Below are 19,906 nucleotides of genomic sequence, written 5' to 3'. Positions count from 1 at the left end.
TGAACAAACAAATGAACGAAAAGATGGATGCGAATACACAAAAGATGGATGCGAATACACAACAAATGAACAAAAAGATGGATACAAATACAAATGAAGTGAAAACGACGATGGATGCGAATACACAGCAAGTGAGAAAAGAAATGAAAGAACTACGGGGTGAGACGCAGAACATGGGCCGATGCCTGCAGGCGGGCATGAAGGCCGTGACCGGGGAGATAAAAATGGCGACTCCACGTGTGGGAGCAAACGAGCTGGAAGGGGGTGCAACGGCTGACAGGCCCGCGGTGGAGGCGGGTGAAAAAATAATTCAGGGGCGTGTCGGGCGAGGGTCGTGACAGAGGAATCGACGGTGACCAAAAGGGAAAAATTAAATGGGGAGACCAAAACGTGTGAGACGAGACACGAGGTGACGACAACGGAAATAATAGTGGAGACAAGGGAGGTAAAGGGTGAAGAGTTGGCAGTGACGGTAGCCGGGAAGGGAACGATAGAGGAGAGACAACACGATGAAGACAAGGTAAGTGACGCACACACACACACGCAGGTAGTGGAGGATAATGGGGGTGAGCTGGCGGACTGGGTAGAGACCCAGTGCGAGCACCTGGATGGCCTCCTCCAGGAACGAGGGGAGGGAGTATGCCCCCTTGAGGCGAGTCACGACCAGGTGAGTTCGGTCGTGCTTTGCGAGGTTGAGGGGACGAGTGCTGCGAACGGGTGCACGGAGAGCTTGGGGGGTATAGAGGCCCCGGAGACCCTTGTGGGGACACGAATCCCCAGTGTGGTTGTCCCTGTGTGTGTGGTGCAAGGTGTGAGTGCGTCCCCGTGTGTGGAAGCGACCCCGTGTGTGAGTGGTGTGGTGGCGATGGAGCCAGAGTACGTGCTTCCCAGCACGCCGTGCGTGGGTGAGGCACCGTGTGTGAGTGAGGCCGTGTGTGTGAGTGAAACGGCCAGTATGAGTGAGGCACCACGTGTGAGTGGTGTGGTGGCGATGGTGCCGGAGTGCGTGCTTCCCAGCACGCCGTGTGTGGATGAGGCACAGCGGTTGAGTGCCCCCGCGTGTGTGAGTAGTATGGTTTGTGTGAGTAGTGAGGCACGCGTGAGTGAACGGCCGTGTGCAAGGTCGCTGTGTGCAAGGGAGACCGTGGGTGTGAGAGAGCGGTATGAGAGGGAGATGTCGGTTGGCATGCGGGAGCACGCAGCAGCGTCTCCCGGTGTGAATGTGATGGTGTGGACTGTGTGCGTCGTAACACGCAGGTGTGCGTGTGTGGAATGGAGACGGAGACGGCGACAGAGGAGAGAAAGCCGAGTAGCGGCTGTAGTTGTTTCGGGGACCGTGCCGGGTTCACCCAGCAGTGAGCACGAGGTCCGTGCTGTGCAACGCACGAGACCACCACGTGCTCGCTTGCGAGAGTGAAGTCCCGGTCCGGAAACGCCAGCGGTGGATTTGCCGATCCCGCGGACGGACAAAGTTTAGGCAGGACTACGGATTTGGACCGGACGGGTTCTCCACGCGATCGTGTGTGTTAAGCTCCAACGGGCAAAGCACATGTGTTCGCGTGGGGAACCCCTCGAGACGTGGGGCTTGTGTTTTTTTTTTATGCGCACGGTGACGTCATGGCTGCACGTGGGGTTGGAATCCGGCAGGAGGGGTATCCCGGCCGGATGGTACCGTCCAAGGAGGGACGAGGTACACGTGCAGCTGCATGACGTCACGGGCAGGTGCAAAGTGCGCGAGCTCTGAGTTGCCGCGCAGGTGCTGCGCATGAAAAAAAAACAAAAAAACAGCAAGCCTCACTTTCGGGTGCACAGGATTCCTGGGCAAGGAGGGAAGACCCCCTTACCTAGGGCACAGGATGAAAACTAGTTAGGGGGAAGGGTTAGCATAGCTAGACCGACTTCATGGGGCAGGGGTAAGTCCTCATGGAGTCCGTGGAATGGATTAGTTAGAGGGATTGTAGCCAGATTTAGGTTGGGAAATAAAATGATTGATTTGGAGACAGTGACAGACAGTGAATGTGTAGAGGGGACGTAGCTTAGCTACATAGTGTTAAAAGGAACGTGCTATAGTTTAAGGGATGACGTGGGAGCACGAGTTAGTTAGGGGATGCAGATAGAAGGATGGCAGAGTTCAGTGGTGAGTGTGTTGAAGAGTTGGTGAGTTGTGAAGCATGTGCTTGGTGAGTGAGTGAGGCCAGCGGGTCTGTGTGTATGGAGTGAATGGGGAATGCATGGTGCGATGAGTGATTGGGGGAGGAGTGACTCCCGCCCAAGGGACCCCGGGGTCAGTATAAAGTGAGTTAGGGGGTTAGTCAAATTGAAAAATGGAGGTCGTTTTGTTGTTGGTGGGAAAGTAGGCTCGAAACCCATTTGGAGGGGTGCAGGAGCCCTGTTGACGGGCTTGGGAGCGTGGCTGCGAAAGGTGAGTATCGCTGAGTGGGTACCCCGGGCACCAGGCTAGTCGGCCGCGGTAGGCCATGGGCCCATGGGGGGCCGGGATAGCGTAGTGGGCACGGGTGCGCCTGCTTGGTGCGGGGGCCCGGGGCGCCATTAGCCGCGTGGGCAGTGTTGTGGGCACGGGTGACCCTCGGAAAGGGGCCCGGGAGGCCGGCCTGCCACGTGTGCGTTTCAGGGGAGGTGCCATGGGGGGCACTCCCCGGTGTTAGGGAGCTGGTAGGCTCGGAGGCAGTGTAGTGCCCGGGGGTGCCATAGCGGGAGATTCGGCAGAGGGTCGTGCCTGCCAAAGGGAGCCACGTGTCCCAGCCATGAGACCGTGTTAGGGCACGGGAAGAAAATTGGGGGGCGAGGCCCGAAATTGTGAGGACACCAACACAGGCGACGGGAATCTGGGTTGTTAGAACCAATAGTTTAAGCGAGAGGCGCTTGTTGAAAGCCCCGGGGTAGTTTAACAGTTAAATGGTTAGGATAGATTAGGAAGTGTACCCCTCCGCACCATCCATCCCCTCGCTCTCGTTGTGGGCCGCTGGACCCACTTTGGTTATAGATCGCCAAACTCTGGGGAGGCCATTCTGAGGCTTGAGTTGGGCCTCGACACAGGACGTTAGCTCTCCCTTATTCCCCTCCGGGAAGGGAACGTAGGGGTTGGGAATAGGCTAGGTGACAGAATAGGTTAGCCGAACAAGGACGATAAAGGGGGTTAGGGGACGATTTATAGTGGGGAAGTAAACATAAAAATAAAAAAATAAGTTGGGGCTAAATTGGGGTTTGACAAATTAAGGGAGTGGGTATGTACAGTGACAGGCAAAGGCGATAGGTTGGGAGGGAGACAGGTAGGTAGGTCCGAGCCCGCCTTCCAAGTGGCCAGCACCACCGCACTCCCTCCACCAACCTCCACTGAACGGCAAAGGCTGGCCAACTTCATCGGCTGGCCGTGTTTTGCTTCAAGGCGGAGGCCGGCCAACTTCATCGGCAGCTGTTGTTTTGCTGCAAGGCCTGTGCCGGCCAGTTCATCTGCCGGCTGGCTGTTTTTCTGCAAGGCCTGTGCCGGCCAGTTCATCTGCCGGCTGTGTTTGCCTGCAGCGGCCTTCTTCTGCGGGCTGTGTTTGCCTGCTGCCTTTGCCATGCCATGCCCACTGCCCATGTTCACCAGCCCCGTTCAATTTTTGCTTTGCCCCCCCCCCTGTTCATTTCCATGTGCGCCAGGATCCGCAAGGCAACAGTTTGCAAGCTGCGAGAACTGCCCTGTTGGCAGCTACAACACGGGCCTGCAGTGGCGGCCCGTGCACCGTGTTTGTGTTCATGCATCCATTCGTTGGGCTCATTGCGTGTGCCACTTGAGCTGGCACGGAGACTGCGTTTGTGCAGCCCATGCACCGTTGTGGTTCACTGCGTTCAGTTCAAAAGGGAAGGCCTTGGACTGCGTGTGAGCAGCCAGCCACGTTCCCTGTCACCTGCATTGTTTGAGCCAGAGACTGCATGCGGGCAGCCTGGCTCCCTGCTAACTGCTTTTCTTTTGCAGAGTTCAATGATCCTGGGCCATGGTTTAGTGTAAAATTTGTAAGTTAAGGTTAAGATGTACTGTAAATATGAGTGCGCCCCCCGGCATGTCTGTCTTAGCGCCGGCAATTTTATTTAAGTCGTCCGTGTGAGTGAGTTTGTTTAGATAGTTACGCAGCCCTCAGGTTATTTATTTTGGGGACACGAATACCATGAATGTCGCACTCAGGGATCCGTAGGTAAAATGTACTAGGGGAAAACTACACATGATGGCACACGAAAATTTGACGACTCGGGACGAGTCTGTAAAAGGGGAGGGGGTAGTGTTGTGGTTACCAGATTCGCAAACCACCATTCAGGTCCCTTAGGTGAGGTATCTCGGTAAGTACATGTGTAGTTAGGCCCAAACCCGTTGTCTAGTGGGAATACATGTCATTCATGCGTGCTGCGACTCTTCAGGATAGCCGTTTTCTTTTGCTATCTTTATTTTGGGCCAACCGCCATGATTACCACCACAACCACAACATCAACCACCAACCACAACCACCGCTTCACCACAACCGCCACGACCTTCACGTCACACCTCGCAACCGTCGCATCGCCACCGTTCTTGCGCCGCCTGTGGGTACCGGTGTTGGACTCGTGCAGGGCGCGCGCCGAACAGCGTGTACAAAATCACGGATTTTGTGCTTCAAAAACGGATCAGAAACGACACACGCCCACTTTTTGCCGTCCAATCGGTGAGCGAGGGGCGAATTGGCCCCGCCCCCAGGGCGTTGGAGGGCGATCGATATATTCAAATTTATGGATCAAAAAGCATTCACGCCCACTTTTTCTCGGGCCAATGGGGAGCGAGGTGAAAGGTCGAAGGGAGGGGGTCAAAGATGAGAGGGCGAAGCCACGGGGCTGATAAAAAGCGACCGTGTTCGTCAGTCCAGGAGTAGGAGAGTCGAGAGGGAACAGAGAGTCAAGACTTCGCGGGCGGTGGAGTTGGCAAGAAGGAGCTGGTCGTCGTGTGCGTTGGAGTCGGAACGGAGGGGACGGAGCTGTGGAGAGGCGGCGAGGGCAGACGAGGGGGTGCTCGCGTCGTGCAGGGAGCTGCACCCCAGGGAGGCCGACAGCGCGACCTGACCGAGGTGGAGACGCTCGTCGCGGGGCAATAAAAATCCTCTATACCCCGAGCATCAGCAACCCCCTCCTGTTTCCCCCCGCGCTGAGATAGTGCGACCAAGGGGGCCCCTTTCCCACCCCCTACCAGACACTGCCCGCGAGGCCCGCGGAGTTGAGGCACCATCGCCGCTCCGCGTCTCATCACCAGACGGGTAGGCCCGACCCGGTCTCGGCCTCAGGCCCGCCTCATCCTTGAGGGTATTCTTTCCTTGGTTTTGGGTATGTGTTGTCGGCGCCGTCTGTGAAGTAAAATTGTATAAGTGTTGCCGTGTGCTCGGTAGTCGGTATTAGCTCTGCATTGTGTCTTCGCTTTTACATTTGCTTTTTGTGTAAATTGCATTGTGTTTTTTCTATGTGCTTTTGGTGGAATTGAATATGTGTGCTTTCCGTTCGTCGCGAATAAATGTGCTTTGTGTCGAACTGTTTCCCGCTTCGCTTCGTCATTGCCTTCATTGAATCTTCATCTTGCTTCACGTAAAGGGTTGGTAGTGGGCTGAATACGCCCGATAATTAATCGAACCGTCGAGGTCGACGATAACACTGCTCGGTTATCCCGATAGTACGGAACGGGTCGCTTAAGTGGCCCGTGTCCGAAGTCGACCTGCGGCGAGGTGCGATCGCCCGGTCTACCCTCCGTGTGGGTACTTAGGTAGGTCGAATTTGGCGAGCAACCCTATCCCACGCGGGGGCTGATTGGCTCGATCGTGGTGAGACCGAAAGGTCCACCCGTGACTGGTTCCCGGCGTTAGTCCGAGAGGGTCACGACTGGATTGTCCGTCCGGTGGGCGACGTGCCGCGATTCGAGTTACGTGGCCGTCAGCACGCCGGCGGGCGCGAATCCGCAACAATATATATATATATATATATATATATATATATATATATATATATATATATATATATATATATATATATATATATATATATATATATATATATATATATATATATATATATATATATATATATATATATATATATATATATATATATATATATATATATATATATATATATATATATATATATATATATATATATACATCACGCGCACACACACGTATATAAAGCTAACCTAAAACACATTCGTGACTTGCATGTATACATCAGCACTAACTTTTTTTGTTACTTTGACTTGATTAATCGAGATGCGGGCAAAAGAAAATATACGATGTAAAAACCTGGCCGGAAGTCTAAGGGAAGCGGTGTATTTGGGGCACATCTGCTCTGTTGGGCTGGCAGTTTGAATTTCCCATCAAGTTCTTGATATTGTGTTGTCTTTGATGTCCAGCTCTGACTAATAATTTAAAATAAATATAAATTGATGTCGAGTTCCTTTTTATTTCTACGTGTTGGGTTCTGACTTCTGATTTACAATTTATATTCAGTCAGAGCACAAAATATATTTGGCCGACCTCCCACACCATCCCTCCCAGCACCATCCACCCTATCCCCACTCCACCATTCTCCCATCCCACCACAACTCCCGATCTACCGTCACCCCCACTAACCCACATCCACCATTCTCCCCCTTCCCTCACTTCTGGAGACAGCAGGCATGGACAAAGATGCCTATGCCTGTGCGATGTGTGGTGAGTTGTGCCGATCCATGCTAGTAATAATAATAAGGGCAGGCATGAAGGCGGGAAAACGTTTCTTTACAAATAATCACTTATCATAAAGGGAATACAGGGGATAAGGAGGATTGGTTGATTAATAAATTACGGAACAGATCTAGCAATCGACAGAGGCACACAAACGTATTTACAAGAATAACTATTACCCACTATGGCAAAAAAATACCGGATTCAAACATACAATGGGGATAGCAAACAGACAGTTTTATCCGACACCATGTTCATTCATTTATCCACATGTCACTGTGTGCTCACCATACCAGGAGCGAAAGGGAATGAGTTCTACTGAATTCAAAACAGACAATATCAGCAAAGGACTTTCGGCAGATACGAGCTGGTTCTTGCTGCAAGCTGGCGTGATACAGTGTGAAGTGCGGCTCAGGGAGAGATGGCGAGGAGGAAGCCAGGAGACGAGGGGATGGCAATGTGTGGTGTGTCCGCAACTTCCGAATGCCCTTCCCATGTAGTGCAGCAGATAACTGCAAAATACCCCTAGAATACTTCGGTTTGTGATGCAAGCATGAAATTTGGCACAAATACTCTCTTTGGTCGACTGTGTTTAAAAAATGGCGCTGGCCATGAAAAAAATCAAGATGGCGACCATTTTCCAAGATGGCCACCATCCAAGTTGAAAAGTATTATTCCTAAAGCAAGTATTTGGATTAAAGACAATATTTTGAGCGTATACCTAGGTTTTATGGGTCAAAGAATGTAATAGGAATGTTGTCTGGGCTCTAGTACATAATCAAATGGTCAAAGCTGTAGTGTCCGAGGAGCAGTCAGACAGACATGAGAGCAAGTCGCAACTCTGCTTTATTGCCTGAGCGGATGCACACGACGAAAACCCCTAGCGGGCGAGTCATGATATAAAACCCAACCACGTGACTACAAGCATCCCAAAGCACCCAGCCCCCAACCCCCATACAGCACACTTCCTCCCCTTCTAAAATAGCAAAAATCAACATCCAGGCAATTTGCCGGTCCGAGTATTACAGAAACCACGGCTGGCACCCATTTGGAATCGTGGTAATAATCACGCACCATTACCTGCTGTCCCACGTCAAAACCGCGCACCAGCATCCGGCGCGACACCGCCCCAGCCACCGACCTCCCAGGTCGCAGCAAATCCAGTCTAGACCTCAATGCACGTCCATACAGACGAATGGCAGGGGTATCACCGGTGGCCGGATGGATAGCATTTCTATATTGCAGCAAGAATACATCAATCATTGTCTGCGTAGATGCACACTCCCCTCTACGCAAGATACGCTTCAACATTTTAACAAATGATTCCGCTTGCCCGTTTGTGGCAGGATGATACGGTGCGGACTTCAGATGTCAAATACCGTTTTGACGCACAAAATCATCAAACACACCAGCGACGAACTGTGGACCGTTATCAAAGACCAGAATCTCGGGTATTCCCTTGTCAGCAAAGATCGTCCGCAGCTTCTCTACCATAACGTCCACCAACGTACGCTGCATGACCACAACCTCTGGCCATTTGGAGAACGCATCGATCACAATCAAAAACATTTTGCCCTAAACCGGACCAGCAAAATCCACATGGACTCTCTGCCAGGCCCTGTCTAGGATCGGCCATAGCCCCGACGCCCGACGCGGATTGTCGGCATCTGCCTGACAAGTAGCGCAATGCTTAATCATTTGTTCAATGTCTTTATCTCACCCCGGCCACCACAACAGGCTGCGAGCAAGACTCTTGGTCTTCACGACGCCAAGGTGACTGACATGCAGCTCTTCCAAACAACGATGCCTGAACTTCGGTGGGATCACCGTTCTCATTCCCCACATAATGCACCGTTGGACCAATGACAGCTCTGAGGCGCAAGACGCGAACGGCTGAAATGCCGGTGCTGAAGGCAGATCACTCCAATTCCCCGTAGAAATCACCTGAACGACACAGGCGAGTACTGGATCATGAGCAGATTCCACCGCGACCTGCTTGGCCGTGAACGGCCCGCTCTGGACCTGGCTCAGTGCAAACACATGAACCCGGTCGGCTGACTCAGACGACGCTGGACCCTCCGTGCAAGGCAAGTGCGAGAGACCATCGCAATTAGCATGCTTCCCGGTGCTCCGGAACTGGATATCATAGCTGTAGGCAGCAAGGAACAGACACCACCGCTGTATTCGTGCGGCCGCTGCCACCGGCACCCCGCGCTCGGTTTTCAGGATGAATTGGAGCGGCTTGTGATCCGTCTGCAAGGTGAAATGCCATCCCAGCAGGTATTGATGAAACTTCCGCACCCCCCAGACCACGCTGAGAGCCTCGCGCTCAATCTGGGCATATTCCCGCTCTGCCGCGGACAGGGTCCGGGATGCAAAACAAACAGGTCGCTCGGAGCCATCGTCCATCCTGTGGGAGAGCACTGCCCCAATGCCATATGCATAGCTGTCGCATGCCAATAAGAGCGGACGTGCAGGCTCGTAGTGAACGAGGACCGTATCCTTCATGAGCAGTCGCGAGACGCGGTCAAACGCCGCCTGGTGTTCAAGCCTCCACGCCCAGCGCTCGTCCTTCCTGAGCAACCGCATCAACGGCTCGAGCTGCGAGCTGAGCTCACGCACGAATCTTTGGTAATACGGTGCCATACCAATGAATGAGCGCAGCTGCATCTTGTTGTGGGGTGGGGGCATGTGCTGAATAGCCTCCACCTTCCGAGGGCCTTTCAACAGCCCCTCCGGCGTGATGATGTGCCCGAGGTATTCCAACCACTGCTTGAAGAACACGCACTTGTCCCTGTTCAAGCGCAGGCCGCACGCTTCTAGTTTCATCAGCACTTGGGCAATGTTCGCAAGGTGCTCCTCCGCCGTTTTCCCCGCAATGAGTACATCATCCAGGTAGGTCTGAGCGGGCAGGCCGACGCACACCTGATCCATGGCTTTCTGCTACAAGGCTGCGGCCGAAGCAATCCCAAAACAGAGGGGGTGTATCGATAAAGCCCCTGACACGTGTTGATTGTCAACAGGTCGCTGCTTCCGGGATCCATCTCGAGATGAAAATATGCATCACGTAAATCAAGCTTCGTAAAGTACTGACTCCCTGCCAACCGTGCATATATCTCATCAATCGATGGCAGCGGATACTGCTCCACACTGAGCCCCGGGTTAACCGTGGTCTTGAAGTCCCCGCAATATCAGACGTCCCCATTCCGTTTCAGCACCGTGATAACTGGGGTGGCCCAGTCCGAGTACAGCACCCGTTCGATCACTCCACAGGCCTCTAGTCTATCCAGCTCACCCTTGACCTTGTCCCACAGGGCATACGGAACCGGTCTTTGTTTACAGAATCGAGGTACCACACCCTCCTTCATGAATAGCTTGGCTTTCATGCCCTTGAGTTTTCCAAGCTCGTCACAAAACAACCCTTGATGCCTTTGCAGAATCTTCTCCAACTGTTCCCCAAATCGGCTCGGAATTGGTTGTACAAGTTGAATGGCTGTCCAGTCTAGCCTGATGCAGGTCAGCCAGTCCCGGCCTCGGAGAGACGGACCCCTCCCCCGCACCACATACAACTTGAGAGCGGCGTCCTGACCTTGGTAGACCACCGACACGTCTGCCATCCCAACCGGCGTTCTCTTCTCACTGGTGTATGTGTACAGCATGAGGGCCGACCTGATAAGCTTCAGACCGTTGAGTCTACGCGCGGTCTCTTCACCTATGATCGACACAACCGCTCATGTATCAATCTGAAATATGATCGGCATCTTGATCACCTTGATTTCCACAGTCATCGGTCATGTCGCCGCCGGACCAATCAAAAACAGGCTCATCATTGGCTGCAGGCCCCGCCCCGGGTCACTGGGGTCGCATCGCCCAGGCTGCAGGTCTCGCTCCGGGTTATCGGGATCGTCCTGCACCCCGCCGTCCATGACCTTCACGGTGGCCAACGCCGCTCGGCACACACGCTTCAGATGGCCCACCTTGTGACAATGTAAACACACGCTGTTCTTATACGGGCACACACGCCGCAGGTGTTGACCTCCACACCCCCAACATGCCTGTGCATTCACCTCACCGCCCGACCGCGTGGTGAAGCCTGGCCACGGTCCGCACCGAAGGTCGCTCGTGCGGCCGGTGGCGCACGGGACATCGCGTGGACTCCCGGGTCACCTGGCATGGTCTGACCGGCAATGGCTCGTACATCCCTGAGGGTACGTTCGACAGCCGCTGCGGTTTCTACCGCCGTGCTGAACGTAATGTCCTCGCACTTCTGCCGTAGTATCGCCGAAACCATTTTTGAGTCTTGCAATCCAGAAATAAAACTATCTTTGAGCCTGGCCGGACGTTCACCCGCTGTGAACTTGCAGGCGACGGCCAGATGTTTCACCCACGCGACGAAATCCGCGACGCGCTCCCCCAGGCTCCTCGCCAGGTGATCAAACTCGTACCGCGCCAGCTGTGATGACTTTCAGGCGCCGTGTGCGCCTTCATCTTCTGCACAATGTCACCGAACGACAGCCCGGCGTCTCTCGGCTTGTCCGGTGCAACCAGGTCACCTAACAGGCGATAATTGTCCGGTGACAGTGATGCAGGCAAGATCGACTTCTTCTTGCCTTCCTCCACCACGCTGTTCGCATCAAAATAGCACTCCAATTGCTCCGAAAACAACTCGAAGTCCTCGCCGATGAAAACAGGCACTTTACCATGAGCGGTAACCCGATTCTCATTAGTCTAGGACCTGGCTTGGACATGTATGCACTTAATTTAGGAGAGATAACTCAACTGTTTTAGGCTAATATGACCCCAAGGAACAACTTGGGATGTGTGCCAAAATCTCTATCCGGGACGAACATCCCGAAAATGACCACGCCCTTTAAAAAAAATCTATGTACCCCATTGTCTATCACTCTATGCACCCTATTATCACTCACTCAGCCTGCTTTTGATTTATTCATGGCACCAGTGCTACAAGATCCGGAGAGAGAAAGAGTGAGAGAACGACTTATCCATCCAGGATTGCTATCAACTGAAGGAGAAGTTCCCACTCCTCTACAACTCCTTCATGAATGGTGGATTTGTCATGAACACCACCAAGAAAGGTAGTGGAGTGCCCTTTGACCAGGCGCAAGGGCAGTGCTACAATCGGCCTGCCAAAGTGAGTGGGGGGATAATTGGGGTCACCAGAAAGAAGGAAGCAGTAGCTCTGTGGGGAATTATCAAGCATAAAAAAGACCAGTACGTTGACCTCCTGAAGATGAAGGATGATGTCGAAGGAGAACTCTCACTTCACCACGACTTCAACCCAAGTACTGCAACTAAGATAGTTGGGATGATGCAAGACATAGAGGAGTATCTCCTGAAGGTATGCAGTCCTCTACAAGACCAGGTAGCATTGAAGAATGTTCTCACTGGAGAAATTGTGACCAATGTAAATGTAGACAAGTTGTTGTGCTGTATCAAGGAGGGCAGCACTGCTTGTGCTGATTTTATCGATGATCGACTCAGAAATCGGTCGATATCGAAACACTGAACTATTGGCAAAATCAAGTTTATGTCCCCTAATACCACCTTGAAATTGGCTCCCAAAGCAGACATCAAAGATGAGACAATCAAAGCTCTCATGTTTATTGAGTATGGGAGTCACCGGGGGTTCACTGTTGAGGAGCTACTCAAGCATGAGATCACCAACTCTGCATTCTTCTTGGTTGACGAAGATGGTTACTTGAGGAAGAGTACCAAATCACAACTTGGGACCGAGCTGCTGAAGTTGTGCCCACTAATAGATAAAAAAGGGCCAGAAACCTCCCCACAAACCCACGCCATCATTATCGACTTCATGGCCTTGGTGAGAAAGGTCCCCTTAAAGAAGCTTGATCCGCCCGTCAAGACATTCCATGACTTTGCTATTGCCTTGACATCTATGGTCACCAAAGCTGGGCACAACTGTGATGAGATCCATCTAGTTTTTGATGCTTACAGAGAGGACAGCATCAAGAATGGAGAGAGGGGGAGAAGAAGAAAGTCAAAAGAAATGGTTGTCCTTGATGTGATATCACCAAACCAAAATGTTCCAGTGGTATTCGAGAACTTTTGGTCATCTTCCATCAGCAAAACTGCTTTCCAGGCATTCTATGTTGAGTGGCTCACCACCAATTATCATGGAACCAAACCTCTATACCTCGGTATATCACCACAGGCATGGATGGTGTCAGCTGGGTGTGCTTCTCCATTCCCTCGGCTCAACTGCACACATGAGAAGCTGATGACAGGATGATGTTCCATGTGCAGGACATTCTAAGTCACCGGTCAGGACCTACATCCATGACGCTGTCATCAGGTGACACACATGTCTTTGTGTGCCTGTTATACCACATCACAGTCAATTAGAGAGATCTTGGTCTCCAAGAGCTTTGGCTCGTCCGCAACTCAGAAGTGAAAAGATCAATATTACCACTCCACGATATCTGCATAGCACTGGGAGACGAGCTCACAAAGTGTCTCCCAGCACTCCATGCGCTGACTGGGTGCGATACAACCAGAAAGATATCAACTAAACTTGCAGCCCTGAATGCTGTCCGCAAACCAGGAAATTCCTCTCTGATCCTGAATTTTGACTGTCCCCAGCTAGCAGAAAGTGCAATACAGATGGCAGAGACATTCTTGGTCAAGTGTCTCAAACCATCAACAGACCTGGAAACATTTGACGACCTGTGTCTCACTGCATTTGATAGCAATGCCCTCAAGATGGACTTTGAGAGAACCACTTGCACCTCAACTAATGCAAGGAAACATATCCATAGAGGCTATTACCAACAGCAGCGGTGGGTCCAAGCCCCATTTAGAGATGCCACCCTGATTATGAATGCCGAGTCTTATGTGTTTGTAAGAAGGGGCAGTTTATTAGTCCCTGAGATTTTGATCTCCAAACCCAAAGCCTGCCAAATCCCTGCACATGTGGCAAGTGTGCTCGCAAAAATGGGTGTTCCTGCAGGGTTGCTGGGATCAAGTGTTGCAAGTACTGCAAATGCAAGGGAGGTGATTGTTGTAAAAACCCTATCACTGAATGAACACTGCTCATCATCCTCATACCTGGACTCTGTTGTGTTACTCTTCATGTTCCTGACCCTGGTTTACGTGACACATAAACAGTATTAATGTGGTTTTAAAAGTTGTATTGTTGGTGGTTGGGCAATTTCCCTGCTGATCTTTGAAACATTAAGCTCTCGAGATACTGCTGCCTACTAAAATAATAAGTTTTGTTTTTTATTTTTCATTTTAAGTTAACATTCCATTGATAAAAGTATGTAAATGATTGAAAATACAATTTCTTTATATTAATCAAATGCTCGCTTTCTTTCTTTTTAAAAAATCCCTTGTATTGTTCAAATTCCAAATTGTCAGTTCAACTCCAGTCGATGACACAAATCTTCTAACTTTGCTCGAAGTCCGGAAAGTTTAAGTTAATAAATATATGGCAATTCCAGTATGTATGGTAATAAGTATGGTAAATAAAACGTTTTTTAGCCATTTTCTCATAAAAAATATCAAATAAGAAATTTTACACTCTTCTATGACCCCCTTAAATAAATAAATAAATAAATAAACATGGCCATTCTGAACATTTTGAGCACCTCAGAAAATCTTCAGCTCCAACGGTTTAGAAGATACAGCTATGTCAGAAGTAGCACTTTCGATGAAAAAGGGTGTGGTCATTTTAAAAAGGGCGTGGTCATTTTCGGGCTGTTCGTCCCGGATAGAGATTTTGGCACACATCCCAAGTTGTTCCTTGGGGTCATATTAGCCTAAAACAGTTGAGTTATCCTCTCCTAAATTAAGTGCATACATATCTAAGCCAGGTCCTCGACAACATCCATTGTCGCCAACTGTAGTGTCCGAGAAGCAGTCAGACAGACACGAGAGCAAGTCGCAACTCTGCTTTATTGCCTGAGCGGATGCACGCTACGAAAACCCCTAGCGGGCGAGTCATGATATAAAACCCAACCATGTGATGACAAGCATCCCAAAGCACCCAGCCCCCATACAGCACTCAACCCCCATACAGCACAAAAGCAAAGATGGTGTCCAAGATGGCTACCATGAAATTATAAATCCTAATATTTCAGGAACTGTGCTGAAGATATTTTCTTATTTTCATCAGAATATCTTATGATGCAAGCATGAAATTTAACATAAATGATCTCCAGTCTCCAAGGGTCACTCTTTATGCAAAAATATTGCTCCTGCTGAAAATTAAAATGGCTGCCATTTTCAAGATGGCTGCTAAGCCGTATCTCCAGAAAAATCAAGCTGGTAATAATCATTTATCATTTCACAAGATTTAGTGGTAAAATACTTTTATTTCTGATTTATTGCATAAATGTTCACTTGTTTGCATATATTGCAAAATTACCTGTCACAACAAAGATGGCGTCCAAGATGGCCACCGTAAAACTTAAAAATATCTCATCAATGAATAAGCATAGAAATACTAAGTACTATAAGTCGGCAAATAGGTAATAAAGATAATGGATTTCATTAGAATTATTACTTATTTTGTCAGATTGCATTTTAGAGGGTGGAGGAAAGCTTAGCATAATTATAAGAGTGATGTCGGCGCACAACCAGGGCACACTGGTGACGTCACTGCTGTGTAACTCAGCATGGGGTTCAGTTTCAGCTGATCTAGCTTTACTAATGCTGTAGTAATAGACTAGTAGTTGTAGTTTAGTTTAGTGTCCCAAATGCTGTCTAACAGCCCCATATCCAGTAGCTAGTAAACAGTAGTTTGTAGTTACTAGATTTAGTTAGATAGCCGCGCCTGAATTGACAGGGTGTGCCAGCGCGGGAGAGCCGAGCCAAGGGTAAGGGGGCTATACATGACTTGCTCATGTAGTTACCCGAATGGTGTACAGATCACACGGGACTTAAATGACACTGGATGAATGATCGGGCTAGGTGTAGGTCACCCGAACCTAGTCGTATCCCATACAGGAATGTGCGTTGATTAAGGTGGTAAAAGGATAAACCCTCGGCCTTAATCAAAATGGCAGATGCGAATCCAATTTTAGCCAAGAGGCAAACAGACTGGACTAGATGCTGTCTTTGCCAAAAAGACAAAAAGAATGAAGCCCTGACTTCCCCTCCTACCCATCATGTCCCAGAACATGATGGGTATACTATGCTCGCGACCAATATACCTCTATTCAATGAGATCAGTGCACTCCCATTGATTTTAGACCCAGCTAGACTGAATGAGGGTGGAGGTATAGAGGCAACGCTGAGAAGGAATGAGGCAAAGTACCACATGAGTTGTCGGTTGTTATTTAATAACACTCAACTCGATCGTGCCAAGAAACGTCGATCCGACTCTCGTGGTAGTGAAATTGATGAAGGGCATGTGAAGCAGCGACGAACTAGCCATGATGGTCAAGTATGTATTATGTGTGAAAAGACATCACCTGAATCTGACCTTCGGCAAGTTATGACCATGAACTTGGACAAGAGGCTGCACGAGTGTGCTCAAACACTGAATGATGGCACGTTGTTAGCAAAACTGGGTGGTGGAGATGCCATTGCCCAGGAATTAAATACCATCGTGCCTGTCTCACTGCTCTGTACAACAGGGAGAGATACCATCTCAGAAGTCTTGAGAAAGACACATCAAACTAAGGAGGAACCAGATGTGTACCCACTGGTTCTTTCGGAATTGGTGAATTACATTGTTGAAACCAGTCTGAATTCAGACGGTCCCACAGTCTTCCCCCTTGCAGATATTTACCAGTTATACCAACAACGTCTGGCACAACTGGCTGATTAAACGATAAATTATTGGCTGAAATCCCTGAGCAGAGGTGTGCTTTTAGAATTCCAGAAAGATGTGGCTTTGTCACAATCAAAAGCATCAGAATACTCTGATGCACTTGTGATGGCTAAAGCTGCAAAAATTCAGACGACACATACTAGACCATCAATCAAGATTTGATGGCACATTTCCTGAAGGCTGTGTTAAAGATGCTCTACCACCCATTCTCCTCCAATTCGTCGGGATGGTTGAACATGGAGCAGACATCAAATCACAGCTGAGATTTGGGGCTTCAAAGTCTGACCAGGCCATTTCCCAGCTGCTGGAGTATAACTGCTATTCCCGATACAAAGAGAGAGCAGCAACACACAGACACTCCAAAGACAGAGAAACACCATTCCCAGTGTACATGTCTCTCTATCTTTGCCAGAACCAGGAAGAGAAGCCTGGTAGAAATGCTGCATGAGCATGGCCTCAGCATCTCCTATGACGACTAACCATCCATGGTTGATTTTCCCTTTGCAAAATGGGAAGAATTTTTCTGTCCATATCTGAACCATATCTGTCAAGTTAGTAAACCTTAAAAAAAAAAAATCTTGATTTTATTCCAAACGCTAGTTCGTGAACAATGGTTTATAGCTATTGTGGCAGCCATCTTGGACTCCCATCTTTGTTTCAGCAGTATGCATGGGAACTAGGAATCTAAAACCATGTCCACCTCATTAGTTGATCCCAAAAACCTAGGTATAGATCCAAAAATTATGAGTCTATGTCTATTATTTCCTGAAATATGAGCATTGTTTTGGTTTTGCGGCAGACATCTTGGATGCCATCTTCGTTACAACCATGCTGTGAGGTGTTACATTACAAAGAATAATCATGCTAAAATCTTGGACACAAAAAAAACTTTGGTTTACACCCTTAATACTGTGTTTTGTTTCAAATATTTAGCTGCAGAAGAGGAATTTTCTGTGCATATGGTGGCCATCTTGAAAAATGGTCGCCATCTTGGAATTTTGCATGGCCAGCGCCTTTTTTAAAAAAAAAGTGGACCTCAAAGAGTATTTGTGCCAAATTTCATGCTTGCATTACAAACCGAAGTATTTTTGCAGTTATCTGCTGCACTAATGGGGAGTGACGAAACAGAGAGGCTGAGATGTTGTCTCCTCTGTACCAAATACTCAACTGTCACATGTATGCATGGACATGATCTTTACCACCTCTGGGACTACCTTCATGGGAGTCGGGTCCCTTCATTTGCCACCCACTGTCTGGAGGAGGCGCCATCTTCAGGGCCATCCCATCCTGTGGCGCAGACCCTTGTAAAAGTGTTCTACCCTTCTCCAGGACCCCACAGCCTACTTCTCCGCAATGGCCTGCATTCTTCTGGGCAAACGGCATCTGTTGTTACCTCCACCATCGAAGCTGGACGGAGGTTATGTTTTCACCCCTGCCTGTTTGTTTCTTTGTTTTTTATGAGCAGGATATCTCAAAAAGTTGTGGATGGTTTAGTACGAAATGTGGTTGTTGGGTTGGGTTGGTGACAAGAACATGTTGATTAGATCTTGGTAAAGGTCTGGCTACGTAGATCGCATGGGGACTGCCCATACAGGACCATGAGGCTCCAGAAAAGGTGGGGGCAGCATTCCCACAGGGTATCCAGTGAGTGTGCGATGGGCCGGGGGGGGGGGAGATCCCCCTGAGCGGAAGTGATAAAAGGCCATGACAAGCAACCCTACCTATACCATCGTGCTCTCCCCTTTGGGCTGGTGCCCATACCTCCCCCCCTCCAAAAAAAGCTCTATTGGTTGTTGTTCCTGGGAGTGTGATCCTTAAGCAATCTGTCCTGCAAGAACTCTGCATGACCTCGCCCCTGGACCTCGACCCCCACAGCACCCTGGGCCGCCATTGCCGTGGGAGAAGGTTCACTCCTTTCTTGGTGGTTCCTTCCTCTCTGTTGTCCGTGGTGTGCTGGGGAGCTGGTGAGCAGACAAGCCTTCAAGCTCACGCTTTGGCATCAACAACATATGCGAGCAACACCGCTCATGCGAGAGGTTATTTTGTGTCTCATCCTCATCCTCTCTGTCTCTGTCTCTCTCTCCCCGTTACCCATATGAAAGAACTACTGAGTTAGATTATACTTCATTAGTTTGTCTGGGATCACCGCTTGCAGCTATTTCTCTTCATTTTTCCACCACCCCCAACCCTACCTCCTTTATTGTAAATAAATTGCTGGGAAATGAGAACCTTGTCTCTGGTCATTGTGGAGATGTGGAACTCCGTAGCGCAATAGTCTAATTAGAAGAATAAAGCTGTATGTGGGTCAATTAGAACACAATGTATTTAAGGGGGCATTATTTCAAAGTGGACTGTCCTGTGGCAATCACTTGGCCAATTTCAGGACAGATTCGCCATGGCTACGCGACACTATTGCCGGTGCTTGCGAAAATTAACGGCAGAGGCGGAGACCTGTCAACCCCTTACAGCATGTTAACAGTCTCGATTTACCAACCATCAACCAAACTTTACTCTTTATAACTGTACTCCTTCACTTGGAGGGTCTGTGATTTGACTGGGTCTGTAGTGCCAAGGCATCCCCCAGAGTGGCATTTGTTTATTGAGGTGCAGCTCTTCATGGGAGAAGTTTGCAATGGCTTCTACTCCAAAACTCCCATGTCATGTTAATCTTCCCTTAACTCAGTATCCCTCTCCAACAAAACTGCATTCAAGTTCAATTTTTTTTCTTGTCAATGGACATTTCTCCAATGAATTGCAGGACAAGAACAATAACATAGGACTCAGGATGGTCAGAGTGGGGCTTTGGCTCTGAAATTTTTCTGAAAAAGGTAGTGCTTATATTGCTACAATTTACAAGAAAACCCATTTTTTCCGAACTGGACCCCAAGAATCTACAAGGTCTTCATCCACAGCTGGACAGAGTCATACTCTCCCCTTTGGGCTGGTGCCCATACCTCATACCCATCACATCTTGATGCTGTGAAGACCAAGGCCCTCAAAATAATTGGCATCTCCAGGTCTATTATCTCCACATCATAGACAGGTTGAGCTCTGTCTTCTCCCATATCCATTCTGGTCTTACACCCTCTGCCCTTTCGGTGCACTGCCCCATCCCACTCCAGGTTTCACATGTTAAGCCAGTAACCTTCTTCTAGTGAAACTCCCAAAATCAAAACTCACTGCAAACCTCCATTCATTCATTCCTCTTTTTTCTCAAGTGTGAAACAAACTTTCTCATCCTTCCCCTGGGGCTTCAAGATGGCTGTTCACCTCCTCAAGTCATTCCTCATTCATACCCATGATCTTTTCTACCATCATTAACCCTCCCCCTACCCACCCCTTCCATTTCAGGTTGTTT

The 19,906-nt window shown here is 49.4% G+C and overlaps 1 protein-coding gene across 1 annotated transcript in view; it reads right to left on the bottom strand.

The window, feature by feature from the left end:
- The window catches only part of LOC147017584 (mucosa-associated lymphoid tissue lymphoma translocation protein 1-like), a 101,178-nt gene that overhangs the window by 52,150 nt on the left and 29,122 nt on the right, over nt 1-19,906 (bottom strand).

The sequence above is a fragment of the Eptatretus burgeri genome, chromosome 11 (assembly GCF_056783735.1).
Source record: "Eptatretus burgeri isolate ZD-2024b chromosome 11, Ebu_testis_v1, whole genome shotgun sequence".
Taxonomy (NCBI): Eukaryota; Metazoa; Chordata; class Myxini; order Myxiniformes; family Myxinidae; genus Eptatretus; species Eptatretus burgeri.
The sequence above is the reverse complement of the archived record's forward strand: the minus strand, read 5'-3'. Positions and strand labels throughout refer to the sequence as shown.